The sequence below is a fragment of the Oncorhynchus tshawytscha genome, linkage group LG10, assembly GCF_018296145.1.
Source record: "Oncorhynchus tshawytscha isolate Ot180627B linkage group LG10, Otsh_v2.0, whole genome shotgun sequence".
Classification (NCBI taxonomy): domain Eukaryota; kingdom Metazoa; phylum Chordata; class Actinopteri; order Salmoniformes; family Salmonidae; genus Oncorhynchus; species Oncorhynchus tshawytscha.
The window spans coordinates 21,583,483-21,597,971 of NC_056438.1; the positions used below are offsets into that span (position 1 = coordinate 21,583,483).

At 42.3% G+C, this 14,489-nt stretch overlaps 1 protein-coding gene across 1 annotated transcript in view; it reads left to right on the forward strand.

The window, feature by feature from the left end:
• LOC112261000 (kin of IRRE-like protein 1) overlaps positions 1-14,489 on the forward strand; it is a 35,932-nt gene that overhangs the window by 4,968 nt on the left and 16,475 nt on the right. The window lies entirely within an intron of this gene.

Here is a 14,489-nt window from a genome sequence, read left to right on the forward strand (position 1 = left end):
TAGTGCATGTTTGTTTGGTAAAACTATTTGTCATAATAGTATGACTGTATTAGTATGTTTGTTCTAGAAAAAAACAAAAGCTACAAATTAGATGAGGCTCATTGTCCACTTCATACTAATATATAAATGGATCTAAACCACTGTAACAAATTATGTTACGCATTATGTAGCTCAACATTACAGCCAGCCATTCGGTTATGACAATTCAAAGTCATATAGCAGTAGGAGTTAAAGCCTCTACTACATTTATCATCTGTTTAAACTTGGCGAACAAATGGGGTTCCGAAAACATTCTCCTAAATAGGTTCTCTGTCTCCACAAAGCGAGACAGAGCAAGAGAGAAAGAAAGTGATAGAAACAGAAAGAGAACGAGAGAGAAAGAGCCAAGTTTATCACTTATGACTCAGCCTCTTTGCCATGTTTTCAAACTGTGTCTACATTATGCCCGAGCATATTTTGGGGTGGGGGAAGGGTGACAAAAGTTGTGGTTGGGGCGTAGGGGGGGGGGGGGGGGGGTCACTGGTAGTGGGGGTGGTCTGGTGGGCAGGTGGGTAAAGTCGAGGGGCCAGAACAAGACCGATTATAGTTTTTTGGTGGGTGGCTATAGTGGGGGATGGGGGGATGAAAAGAAAGAAAGCGCGAGAGAGAGAGGAGGGGTGGACCAGGGGGAGAGAAAGGGACGATTACTCAAGCCTGACTGGCTCCTCTGTGGGGACAGCTAGCCACATACACTCCACCCCCCCCCCTCCCCCCCCCACACACACACACACCTCATTCACAGAGAATATGGAAGAGCGAGTTCAAAGGGCTATGCTCAGATCAGAATTCTTTAACCCACATCTGAGGCCTTTCCCTCCTTCCCTGAGCTCTGGGTCCTTGGAAGATGCCTCTGCACATGCCTTGGCTTAGACTAGAATTAATTGGCATTAATCGCTTTTGAAACTTCTCACCTTCTCTAAATTCATTTTTCTCCCTCCCTCCATTTTTCTGTCTCCCTGCTCTCCGTCCTTCCATTTCTCCCTTTCCTTCTTTCTGCTAGCTAAGTTCAATTCCCTTCTCTGTCTTTCTATCTGTCCCTTCATACTTTTAAAAATATTTTCCCCTCTCCCTCTATTTCCATTTACCCCTCAGCCTTTTTCTCTCATTCTTTCTTTCCTTCTTTCTTTCTTTCCTCCTTTCTTTCCTTTTCTCTCTCTCTCTCTCTCTCTCTCTCTCTCTCTCTCTCTCTCTCTCTCTCTCTCTCTCTCTCTCTCTCTCTCTCTCTCTCTCTCTAATAAGTTCCAGATGTGGTTCTCACATTCCTTTAGTCAGTGGAGAGGAGAGGAAAGGAGAGGGGGAGGGGTCAGAAGAAGCACATGAATTAAAAGAGGGAGCACATGATGAAGGAAGAGTACAGAAACCCTGTACTGAAGACACACACACAGAGAGAGACACACACACACACACACACACACACGAGAGGGATTCAATGCTGTTGTGGGTCATGTTTATCTCCTAAAAAGTTTTAGACATTTCCCCTTCCCCCTCTTCGCCCACTGTCCCCCAATCCCCCTCCCTCCTTCCCTCCATCCCTCCCTCCTCCCCCTGTAGGAATGTGGCCGACGGGTGATGATGTCATTTCATTTCTCCCTCGCTGAGTTTCTCCTCGAGAAGGGGAGGGAGATTTGTGTCGCTCCATCCATCTCTCTCTCCCACTCTACAATAACAACATTACAGCTAGCCAACTAACTAATAAGCTTATTGGCTGGTCTACACTGCTATCCGTACAGCCATTTAGCCTGCAGGGAAATAGTCAGGATAACCAGATCATGTTTTAGGGGGGAGAAGGATATGCTTACATACATCTTATCCACATAAATTCCATACAGGCACTCGTTGACATGTAAACATTTCACTAGTAACTGTTAAACTATTGAGTTTACAGTAGACTTTCAATTGAGAATTCCTTCAATTTTGCAATGATACACACCTGTAGGTTGGCACTTTGCTATTAAGCCCCTTACATAGTGTGTTGCTATAGCCGTACACCTCCTCCTCGACAGCCTGCAGATGTTAGTGATCCAGGGGTGTGTGGCCTGGCCCATGAATATGTAACCTAACATCACTCCAGGGGTCAAGGCCCCAGCTTTTATTAGATTGTTTGTGACGGATGACATTGTAAGAAGCGACATACTAATACAATTAGATTGAACTGGATTGAATTAAAGTAGACCTTGAAGAGCATGAGTTATGGAAAGCACTGAACATAGAACCTCGGCTATTTGAATAGTTAAATCAGTGTTTCCCTTAAGTTGGGTAGGTCAAGGTATGGGCGGTTCGCGGTGATAGACTGAGGTCTGGCTGGATACAGCATATTGTTTGTTTATGTGGTGGGTCATAGGGTAGGCCACAACTAAACATAGTTTGGAAACCACTGTGGTGAAATATTGATTCATAACAGTATCGATTTTGCTACCTAATTCAGATTTTGAATGACAATATTCTAGAACAAGGATCTAGCTTAGTATAAAACAACCACTTGGATATTTGTGGATCGCGTAGCCCTTGATCAGGGTTGGAAGCTGTCATTGGTAGTCCGTGCTAGTCACCCTTGGTTACCCTCAAGTATTCTTTTGTCACTCATTCACATGCTCGTTTCACAATGGAGGGCCGAGGCTGGCTTATTTTAAGGAGAAGGGTTGTGAAAAACCCAGGCATATTCCTCTGGTCCCGTAACGTGTCAGACACTTTGAACATGAATTACCATATTACCCTACACTGATCGAAAGGTGTTGCCATGGCCACTGGGTCTATCATTGTGTCAGTGGTCCTCACTGGCTGTAGCCATGGTAACAATGTCTGTAATGGTGGTTCAATACAAATAAAGCACTTGAGATGTGAAATATGGGTGATTAGCCCCAGAGAAGAGGACAGAGAGAAAAAACACACATACACACAGAGCGACAAATGGAGAGAGAGAGGAAATAATTATCTTCCCTCCATTTCCAAATAAATCTGTTTCTATGGCAACCATTTTACCAGGGTCTGCATGGATAGAGGGAGCGGGGAATAAAGAGAGGGAACAAGGGAAATAAATAAGATAGGAGGAGTGGTGGAGAAGTAGAGAGGGTAAATGTAAAGAGATGGAGAGATAGACTGAGGGAGGAAAGGCATGATTATTTCTGAGTATGTGCCACTGGACAGACAAAGGAAAGAAAGCAAGAGAACGGAAAGGAACCGGGGGTAGATGGTGACAAAGGGACAGGGAACGAGAGGGGTCTACGAGTGATAAAGGGGAGGATAAAGAGGTAAGATGAGACAGAAGGGAAAAATGAACACAATGCCTCTTTCTCTTTCTCCTTTTCTTCCCCCTGTTCTTTCTCCACCTCAGGCCAGTCACCTTTGTGTATTGACTAACATGATGGCAGCATGGTCCCTCTTTCACTCCCTCTATCCTTTCTTTCTCTCTCTATCCCTTTTCTCCCTCTATCCTTTCTCTCCCTCTATCCTTTCTCTCTATATATCCTTTCACTCCCTCTATCCTTTCTCTCTCTCTATCCTTTCACTCCCTCTATCCTTTCTCTCTCTCTCTCTATCCTTTTTCTCCCTCTATCCTTTCTCTCTCTATCCTTTCTCTCCCCCTATCCTTTCTCTCTCTCTCTATCCTTTTTCTCCCTCTATCCTTTCTCCCTCTATCCTTTCTCTCTATCCTTTTTCTCCCTCTATCCTTTCTCTCTCTATCTTTTCTCTCCCTCTATGCTTTCTCTCCCTCTATCCTTTCTCCCTCTATCCTTTCTCTCTCTATCCTTTCTCTCCCTCTATCATTTTTCTCCCTCTATCCTTTCTCTCTCTCTATCCTTTCTCTCTATCCTTTCTCTCCCTCTATCCTTTATCTCTTTCTCTCCCTCTATCCTTTATCTCTATCATTTCTCTCCCTCTAGTCTTTATCTCTATCCTTTCTCTCCCTCTATACTTTATCTCTATCCTTTCTCTCCCTCTATTCTTTCTCTCTATATCCTTTCTCTCCCTCTATCCTTTATCTCTATCCTTTCTCTCCCTCTATCCTTTCATTCCTCTATCCTTTCTCTCACTCTATCCTTTCATTCCTCTATCCTCTCTCCCTCTATCCTTTCTCTCCCTCTAAACATGCATTCCTCTATCCTTTCTCTCTCTATCCTTTCTCTCCCTCTAAACTTTCTCTCCCTCTAAACCTTCTCTCCCTCTATCCTTTATCTCTATCCTTTCTCTCTTTATCCTTTCTCTCTCTCTATCCTTTCTCTCCCTCTATCCTTTATCTCTATCCTTTCTCTCCCTCTATCCTTTATCTCCCTCTATCCCTTCATTCCTCTATCCTTTCTCTCCCTCTATCCTTTCTCTCCCTCTATCCTTCCCTCCCTATATCCTTTCTCTCCCTCTATCCTTTCTCTCCCTCTAAACGTTCTCTCCCTATATCCTTTATCTCTATCCTTTCTCTCTCTATATCCTTTATGTCTCTCTCCTTTCTCTCCCTCTATACTTTCTCTCTCTATCCTTTCTCTTCCTCTATCCTTTCTGTCTCTATCCTTCCTCTCTCTATCCTTTCTCTCCCTCTATCCTTTCTCTCCTTCTAAACATTCATTCCTCTATCCCTTCTCTCCTTCTATAATTTCTCTCTCTCTATCCTTTCTCTCCCTCTAAACTTTATTTCCCTCTAAACTTTCTCTCCCTCTATCCTTTATCTCTATCCTTTCTCTCTCTCTATCCTTTCTCTCCCTCTATACTTTCTCTCCCTCTATCCTTTCATTCCTCTTTCCTTTCTCTCCCTCTATCCTTTATCTCTATCCTTTCTCTCCCTCTATACTTTCTCTCCCTCTATTCTTTCTCTCTTTCCTTTCTCTCCCTCTATCCTTTCATTCCTCTATCCTTTCTCTCCCTCTAAACTTTCTCTCCCTCTATTCTTTATCTCTATCCTTTCTCTCCCTTATCCTTTCATTTCTCTACCCTTTCTCTCCCTCTATCCTTTCTCTCCCTCTATCCTTTCTTTCCCTCTAAACTTTCTCTCCTTATATCCTTTATCTCTATCCTTTCTCTCCCTCTATCCTTTATCTCTATCCTTTCTCTCCCTCTATCCTTTCTCTCCCTCTATCTTTATAGCCATATAGCAGTATTACCATTGCTATAGGTTATGCCAGTTAGACTCAGGTGGTGTCAGGCAGCGACAGTTGCACTCCTAACTTTTTCATTGTGCCCTTATCCTCAAAACTACAATCATCCTCACCCTCATCCTCATCTTCATCACAGTTTTGTCACGCTTCCACCTCTTTGCTTGTTCTGCATTTTAAATATCACCAACTGCTGTCCACATATAGGAGAGACGTATTCCATATCAAATGGTTAACATAGTGAACTTGGATAATATGAGCTGAAAGGGAATAGAGAGAGAGAAAGAGGAACAAAGAGAGAATGAAAGCGAGAAAGAGACAAAAGCGGGCTGGACAATTAATTGGATAGGTGGAGGGATGAGGTCATGATTAATGGTTTGCAGAAAATGGGTGTATCAGACACAAGGGAGGGTTTCTTCAGACACACACACACACACATACACACAGACATACACACATGCATGCACACACACTTACACACAAAAACTTTTTGGGGGGCAGTTACTTTAGACGTCAGCTGTTGCTATGGTGATGTCTGTGATCCAACGACAGAGCAGGATTGGCTAGAGTGGAAAGAGGGAGAGAAAGGTAGAAGGACTGAGAGAGGGAGAGAGAGAGGGATAGATAGGGAGCAATAAAGAGATAGATAGACAGATAGAGCTAATTAGATTGATTAACAAATCCATACAAATTTCATTTTATCAAACGTTCTTGCTTTAAAAGGATGAATAAAATGCACTCAATTCATTCAGGCACATCAGACAAAGCCCTGACGTCATGACATCATACTGTAGCCTTTTGTGGCTCAGGAGACAGTAAAACGTCATGACATATATGTGGTGAGATATCCGAGGGCATCCTCTCTAGCAATTAAAGACGAATGTTATCTGTCCTGATGGCATTCCTCTTAGCAGGGTGGCTGGAATAGTTTTCACACAATATTTCACACACAGCTAATAGGGCAAGTCTGTAACATGTGTTGTTGTTCAGATTAAGGGATTGTCAGGCACAAGAGGTGTTAATTGCAGCTCTTCGTACCATTTCACTGTGTGCTCAGGCTGTGGTGTGTCAATGTGGCTTTGTTGACAGCAGGGCTTGGCTTGTCGTTGCGTCTGTGTGGATAGGGTTTGGTGACCATGATGTGTCTATTCGACCGCATGTTATAGATAGACAGTCAATGTGGTCGATGTTTGGTTTGACGTGTGTGTTTATGTGTGTGTGTTGACAGGGTGTGCTATTTTTATGTGGTCACTGGTCAGAGGTGTGGCAGAGGTTTGGTTGTGTGTGCGTTCGTGTGCGCATGTGTCTGTTTCATAAGGGCTCCGTGTGTGTGTGTGTGTGTGTGTGTGTGTGTGTGTGTGCGTGCGTGCGTGCGTGTGTGTGTGTGAAACTGTGTGTGTGTGTGTGCGTTCAGGGTTCTTTGTGACCATGTCTTTGTTTCATAAGGGCTCCGTGTGTGTGTGTGTGTGTGTGTGTGTGTGTGTGTGTGTGTGTGTGTGTGTGTGTGTGTGTGTGTGTGTGTGTGTGTGCGTGCGTGCGTGTGTGTGAAACTGTGTGTGTGTGTGTGCGTTCAGGGTTCTTTGTGACCATGTCTTTGTTTCATAAGGGCTCCGTGTGTGTGTGTGTGTGTGTGTGTGTGTGTGTGTGTGTGTGTGTGTGTGTGTGTGTGTGTGTGTGTGTGTGTGTGTGTGTGTGTGTGTGTGTGTGTGTGTGTGTGTGTGTGTGTGTGTGTGTGTGTGCGTGCGTGTGTGTGTGTGAAACTGTGTGTGTGTGTGCGTTCAGGGTTCTTTGTGACCATGTCTTTGTGCGGTCAGGGTACTCGGAGTCTCTCGATGGTATCTGGGGATCACTGACTCAAGGAAATCAGGACACTCTAAATTTGTCACTGCAGCATAACCCACATAATGGAAGAATTCAAGAGCTCTCTCTCTCTCTTCTGTCTTTTCTTTCTTCCTATCTACCTCTCTCTCTGCTCTCTTTCTATAGCTTTTTTTTCTCATTGTCTCCTACTCAGACACACACACATTGAATAATTATATGAGTAAGTAGTATGGCCATACACAGAGCATATAACATATTGATATGGTTTATGGTATGATATGGACCGTATTTTCAGTTTGCCCCTAATGTAGGCCTAGCATTACCTGGGAAGGTATTGTGTGCTCTCATTGTCAAGCTATTGAAATAGCCTCCCCATAGTCCCAGTGTGGATCTTGTTTGTGGTTTATTGGATGACAGTGAAGGGAATACCTTGTCCAGTGGTGTTTAAGGTAGAGGGAGTGATGCCTTGTCTGCCCTGGGGCTGTTTGGTCCTTAGTTCTAGCCTTATACTCAGTGGACAGAGGAGGTTAACAGATCAGATAGTATTTCTAGCGAGCTACGTTGATTTGATCTGACTGGATAAGAGCCTAATTTAGAGGTTTTCGTAGCCATTCCACTAATGGTGGATCACATTGATATTGTCACTTTCAAAGCAGCCTTTTCTTTAATGTGGTGTGCCACAGGGCTCAAGTCTAGGACCATTGCTCTTTTCTATTTTCGTCTGTGATTTACATGTAGTAAGCCTATGCTAGACATACAAATGCACGTTGTTTGTATGAACATGATATTTGTTCTTTCTCTTTGGAATCGTTTATGTTCTGCTTCTGTCAGAAGCCATTGCTATTAGTGTCCGGGACATTTTTTACACATGACTGTGTTTTTCATGATATCAGGCATACTGTAGGCTATCTCCTCGAATCGCACACATTCAATCAGGTTTGGAGGGGGTACAGTATGCCCACACATGAGAAAGGGAGAGATAGAAAGAAAGAGACTTGGAGGGAGTTAGAGAGACAGACTTGGGGTCATGGAGGGATGAGCAGGCATATGCCAGTTGTTAAGAAAGTGAGAGAGATGAGGACCTACAGAGGAACGCTGGAGGGTTCAGAGAGCAAGAGAGAGAGGGAACTGGGGAGAGAGAGTGAAAGTGCTAGAGGACTGATATTTAATGTGATAAATTGGTTGTGACAGTGTGGCTCTAAACCCCCTCCAACCAGAAGAGGAGGAGGAGGAGGAGGACCACCGAAATAGAAAGCAGTATGGGTAAAGAACATATAGTATATACATATATTATGTATGTATAGTATACAGTACATTCAGAAAGACATAGTGAGAGAGAAACAATGTGTGATTTTTTTCATTGTTTATCAAGAAAGCCGTATGAAAACATGGCTAATACAACAGTATATATGTATGTACAGTTGAAGTCAGAAGTTTACATACACTTAGGTTGGAGTCATTAAAACTCGTTTTCAACCACTCCACAAATTTCTTGTTAACAAACTATAGTTTTGGCAAGTTGTTTAGGACATCAACTTACTGCATGACACAAGTAATTTTCCCAACAATTGTTTACAGACAGATTATTTCACTTATAATTCACTGTGTCACAATTCCAGTGGGTCAGAAGTTTACATACATTAAGTTGACTGTGCCTTTAAACAGCTTGGAAAATTCCAGAAAATGATGCCATGGCTTTAGAAGCTTCTCATAGGCTAATTGACATAATTTGAGTTAATTGGAGGTATTCCTGTGGGTGTATTTCAAGGCCTACCTTCAAACTCAGTGCCTCAGAAAAAGACCTCGGGAAAAAATGTAGACCTCCAAACATCTGGTTCATCCTTGGGAGCAATTTCCAAACGCCTGAAGGTACTACGTTCATATGTACAAACGATAGTACGCAAGTATAAACACCATGGGACCACGCAGCCGTCATACCGCTCAGGAAGGAGACGGGTTCTGTCTCCTAGAGATTAACATACTTTGGTGTGAAAAGTGCAAATCAATCCCAGAACAACAGCAAAGGACCTTGTGAAGATGCTGGAGGAAACAGTATCTATATCCACAGTAAAACGAGTCCTATATAGACATAACCTGAAAGACTGCTCAGCAAGGAAGAAGCCACTGATACAAAACCGCCATAAAAAAGCCAGACTACGGTTTGCAACTGCACATGGGGACAAAGGTCGTACTTTTTGGAGAAATGTCCTCTGGTCTGATGAAAGAAAATAAAACTGTTTGGCCATAATGACCATCGTTATGTTTGGATGAAAAAGGGGGAGGCTTGCAAGCCGAAAAACACCATCCCAACCGTGAAGCACGTGGGTTGGCAGCATCATGTTGTGGGGGTGCTTTGCTGCAGGAGGGACTGGTGCACTTCACAAAATAGATGGCATCATGAGGAAAGAAACTTATGTGGCTATATTGAAGCAATGTCTCAAGACATCAGTTAAAGCTTGGTCGCAAATGGGTCTTCCAAATGGACAATGACCGCAAGCATACGTCCAAAGTTGTGGCAAAATGGCTTAAGGACAACAAAGTCAGTGTATTGGAGTTACCATCACAAAGCCCTGACTTCAATCCTATAGAAAATTTGTGGGCAGAACTGAAAAAGCGTGTGTGAGCAAGGAGGCCTACAAACCTGACTCAGTTACACCAGCTCTGTCAGGAGGAATGGGCCAAAATTCACCCAACTTATTGTGGGAAGCTTGTGGAAGGCAACCCGTAACGTTTGACCCAAGTTGAATAATTTAAAGGCAATTCTGCCAAATACTAATTGAGTGTATTTAAGCTTCAGACGCACTGGGAATGTGATGAAAGAAATAAAAGCTGAAATAAATCATTCTCTTGTCACGCCCTGGCCATAGAGAGGCTTTTTATTCTCTATTTTGGTTAGGCCAGGGTGTGACTAGGGTGGGCGTTCTATGTTCTTTTTTCTATGTTTTTATATTTCTTTGTTTTTGGCCGGGTATGCTTCTCAATCAGGGACAGCTGTCTGTCGTTGTCTCTGATTGAGAACCATACTTAGGTAGCTCTTGCCCACATGGGTTTTGTGGGTAGGTATTTTCTTTTTAGGGTGTTTTGCACCTGACGGAGCAGTTTTGGTTGTTTCTTTTGTTCCTTGTTGTATTTAGTGTTCAGTTTATTAAATTAATGATGAACACTTACCACGCTGCATCTTGGTCCTCACCTTCTTCCACCAATGGTCGTTACATCTCTCTGCTATTATTCTGACATTTCACATTCTTAAAATAAAGTGGTGATCCTAAGTGACCTAAGACAGGGAATTTTTACTAGGATTAAATGTCAGGAATTGAGAAAAACTGAGTTTAAATGTATTTGGCTAAGGTGTATATACATTTCCGACTTTAACTGTATATATGGACACTACTGTTCAAAAGTTTGGGGTCACTTAGAAATGTCCTTGTTTTTGAATGAAAAACACATTTTTGTCCATTAAAATAACATCGAATTGTTCAGAAATACAGTGTAGACATTGTTAATGTTGTAAATGACTATTGAAGCTGGAAACTGCCTACATAGGCGTACAGAGGACCATCATTCTGAGTAATGAAGGCTATTCCATGCGAGAAATTGCCATAAACTGAAGATCTCGTACAAAGCTGTGTACTACTACCTTCACAGAACAGTGTAAACTGGCTCTAACCAGAATAGAAAGAGGAGTGGGAGGCCCCGGTGCACAACTGAGCAAGAGGACAAGTACATTAGAGTGTCTAATTTGAGAAACAGACGCCTCACAAGTCCTCAACGGGCCTCCCACTCCTCTTTCTATAAAAATCTGCCATTTCCAGCTACAATAGTCATTTTCAACATTAACAATGTCTACACTGTATTTCTGATCAATTTGAGATGTTATTTTACTGGACAAAAAAAATTACCTTTTCTTTCTAAAACAAGGACATTTCTAAGAGACCCCAAACTTTTGAACGGTAGTGTATTTACAGTACCAGTCAAAAGTTTGGACACACCTACTCATTCCATATTCTTTATTTTTACTATTTTCTATTGAAGTGAAGACATCAAAACTATGAAAGAACACATATGGAATCATGTAGTAACCAAAAAAGTGTTAAACAAATCCAAATATTTTATATTTGAGATTCTTCAAAGTAGCCATCCTTTGCCTTGATTACAGCTTTGCACACTCTTGGCATTCTCTCAACCAGCTTCATGCAGGAATGCAAACTCGTCAACTTTCGGTGAAATTCGCCGTTTTGAATCCAAAGTAGGTGACCCACGTGATTTGTGTTGATCCGATGAGAAAGGTTGGAATCACTACTGGCTGTAAGCAAACGAGTGATGCGCGTTTGGAGCAATACTGGCTGTATCCAAGGCTCAGCCAATCATTCACGTAACAACAGAATGCAGCGCAGCATGCGACTGAAGAGAGAAGAGACAACCAACTTACTAGTTACAGCATCAGCGAGTGCTCTGGAAAGGCAGCTTGTCAGTTACAGTGGCGCGTCCACTGAACGATAACGAAGAGGTAACATTAGGTGAGAAGCCTGAACACGGAGACAAGGGGTGAGAAGGTGATGAAACGTACTTCATGAGCTGTAACCAAAAAACTACTAGCATTTGGAAAGTTTGAGGTGAGGCAGAAAGTGTGGTGGAACAAGTATTGTTAGCATTGTTAAGTATCTTGCTCGCTGGATCGAATTCGCCGTAGCTAGTCAGAGAAATGTCGAGGAACATTAGCCAACTTATCTGATCAAATAATTGAGTTTATGGTGTGAAAATTAGCTTGCTAACTAAGTCAGACAGCTAACATTAGTAACGTAACCAATTCACTATAGTATTAACTGGTATATAACTCCTTACCGTTCCTCAAGTTATAATGCGTTTAGTTGATTACTGTACCCTGGCAATCTGTGTGAAATGTGGACTAACTAACAAACTAACCTGTTAACTAATGTTTTCCCTCTACAGTATGTGGTTAATTTTAAGTATGAGAGAAGTAGGTGTAAATGAGGTGTTGTTTGTTAAACAAGTGTAGCTGGAGCTGGGCCTGGCTTAAACTGGATGCCTCTATAGAGGTGAAAGGATCGCAACACACTTTCCCTCTTTCTCACTTTTGCTGGCACATCGTAGAACAGATGTCCACAGGCAGACAGTGTTCAATGTAATAATGTGCAGTGTAGCCCAAATATATTGTTTTTGTTGTGTTGAACTTGACAGTAACACATGTGGGTGAGTGAGTGAGGGGAGATTATATATTTTTAACTCAGTGAACGTTATTTCTGCACACATGTAGCCTTGTGCACTTGATCGATGTCTGCTGTAGTGGCCACTATAATAGAGCAAAAATAGAATGTCTGTTTGTTTCATTCTATTTCTACTTTAAGATGTGTTTTTCCCAAGTGCAATATTTAGATGTGTGTGGTCACAAGCATTCTATTATAAAGGCTGTCATGGCTAACTGAAATATTAGTGGATTGTTTTTTCTCAAGACTTGAGTGTCATTTGCAGTAAAGTTTAGGCAACAAATAACATTGGGTTGCTTTCTTTACATTTTGTAGCTGTGAGTTAGGTTCACATTAACCACTTTTTATTTTACACACAGAGACGGATCATGTAGATCATATTCTTTGTTGTTTAATGAGTTAACCTGCATTTCCCCCTAGCATGGATGTTTTGCATGTTTCAGTGCAACAACTAAAAAAGTGTCACCTTTTTGGGCCCTCACCAGTTTGCATCCTTGTTCATGAGGTAGTCACCTGGAATGCATTTCAATTAACAGGTGTGCCTTGTTAAAAGTTCATTTGTGGAATTTATTTCCATCTTAATGCGTTTGAGCCAATCAGTGTTGTGACAAGTTCAGGGTGGCATACAGAAGATAGCCTTATTTGGTAAAAGACCAAGTCCATATTATGGCAAGAACAGCTCAAATAAGCAAAGAGAAACGACAGTCCATCACTACTTTAAGACATGAAGGTCAGTCAATGTGGAACATTTCAAGAACTGAAGTGCAGTCGCAAAAACCATCAAGCGCTATGATGAAACTGGCTCTCATGAGGACCGCCACAGGAAAGGAAGACCCAGAGTTACCTCTGCTGCAGAGGATAAGTTCATTAGAGTTACCAGCCTCCGAAATTGCAGCCCAAATAAATGCTTCACAGAGTTCAAGTAACAGACACATCTCAACATCAACTGTTCAGAGGAGACTGTGTGAATCAGGCCTTCATGGTTGAATTGCTGCCAAAAAAACACTACTAAAGGACACCAATAAGAAGAAGAGACTTGCTTGGGCCTAGAAACACGCGCAATGGCCATTAAATCGGTGGAAATTTGTCCTTCGGTCTGATGAGTCCAAATTTGAGATTTGTGGTTCCAACTGCCATGTCTTTGTGAGACGCAGAGTAGGTGAACGGATGATCTCTTCATGTGTCATTCCCACTGTGAAGCATGGAGGAGGAGGTGTGATGATGTGGGGGTGCTTTGCTGGTGATACTGTCAGTGATTTATTTAGAATTCAAGGCACATTTAACCAGCATGGCTACCACAGCATTCTGCCTGCGATACACCATTCCATCTGGTTTGCACTTGGTGGGACTATCATTTGTTTTTCAACATAACAATGACCCAACACACCTCCAGGCTGTGTATGGGCTATTTGACCAAGAACGAGATTGATGGAGTGCTGTTGGAAAAGCATTCCAGGTGAAGCTGGTTGAGAGAATGCCAAGAGTGTGCAAATCTGTCATCAAGGCAAAGGGTGGCTACTTTGAAGAATCTAACATCTCAAATACATTTTGATTTGTTTAACACTTTTTTGGTAACTTCATGATTTCATATGTGTTATTTCATGTATACGTTATAATAAAAACGATACACATTCAGAGAGAGCGAGACAGAGGGAGGGGAGAAACATCACAGATAAGTGAGACAGAAATGCAATTCGATTGCCATTCTTTCATTGTTTACCAGTCCAGTCAAGAAAACAGTACATTGCACTGCATGTGTACGGTACATTCAGAGGGAGAAGGAGAGAGAGAGACGGACAACAGAAACACAACAACACAACCAAAAGACTGCTCGACATAAATCTGACTTGGATTGTCAGTCTCTCATTGTTTAGCGGTCTTGATGAGCAGTTTAATTACAGCGCATGTCATTATGTACCATGGAACACAACTTTTTTCAGATTGGACAAGCAGTCACAACACTTCATCAGATGAATACAGTACAGGTTTACATTGCAGAAAGAACTATGGTGGCTCTCAGTAGAGCTGGAACAGCCCTGTGGAGTAGAGACAATGACATGTACTGTAGTTAGACGTTAGAGAGAGGGAGAGAGGAAGCCTGTGAGATGACTCATACTGTAGGGAGGAATGGAGAGAGAGAAAGAGAAAGAAAGAGAGAGCAAGACAAAGATAGAAAGAAAGGTTTAAGACAGGGAAGCCATGAGGGACTGGGAGATGGGGTGAGACTCTATGGGTTAAATCGTAATGGGTTAAATCGTAAGGGTTTGATCTCTTCTCCTCCTGAATCAGCTCATGTCTCATGTCTCCCTCGTTCCCCCTCTAT